We start from the raw sequence: 352 nt of genomic DNA, 5'->3' as shown, positions 1-352 counted from the left end.
ATTATATCTAAAATTATATTTCATGGTCAAGGATTTATAACACTTGTGACATGGTCAGATGGTCATTCAGGTCATTAAGGGTCATTTAAGGTCATTCAATGTATATACCATACCATTACCAATTTTTGACCTGGTCAGATTGCCACAAATAGGTCATTTAAGGTCATTCAAGGTCAAATATTGTATGGTATCTTAAAAATTACATAATTGTCATATTTTACATTAGAACCATACCCAGGCTCTCAGAATTTAAAATCTTTACAATGCACTACAATATTTCATTCGAGGTCATTCTGGCGGCCATCTTGAATTTCAAAATTGCTGCCACGCAAATCCTATATTTATCAATATA

Source organism: Anneissia japonica, unplaced genomic scaffold, assembly GCF_011630105.1.
Source record: "Anneissia japonica isolate Jap-2015-1 unplaced genomic scaffold, ASM1163010v1 scaffold4988_len2956909_cov206, whole genome shotgun sequence".
In the NCBI taxonomy this organism is placed as follows: domain Eukaryota; kingdom Metazoa; phylum Echinodermata; class Crinoidea; order Comatulida; family Comatulidae; genus Anneissia; species Anneissia japonica.
The sequence above is the reverse complement of the archived record's forward strand: the minus strand, read 5'-3'. Positions refer to the sequence as shown.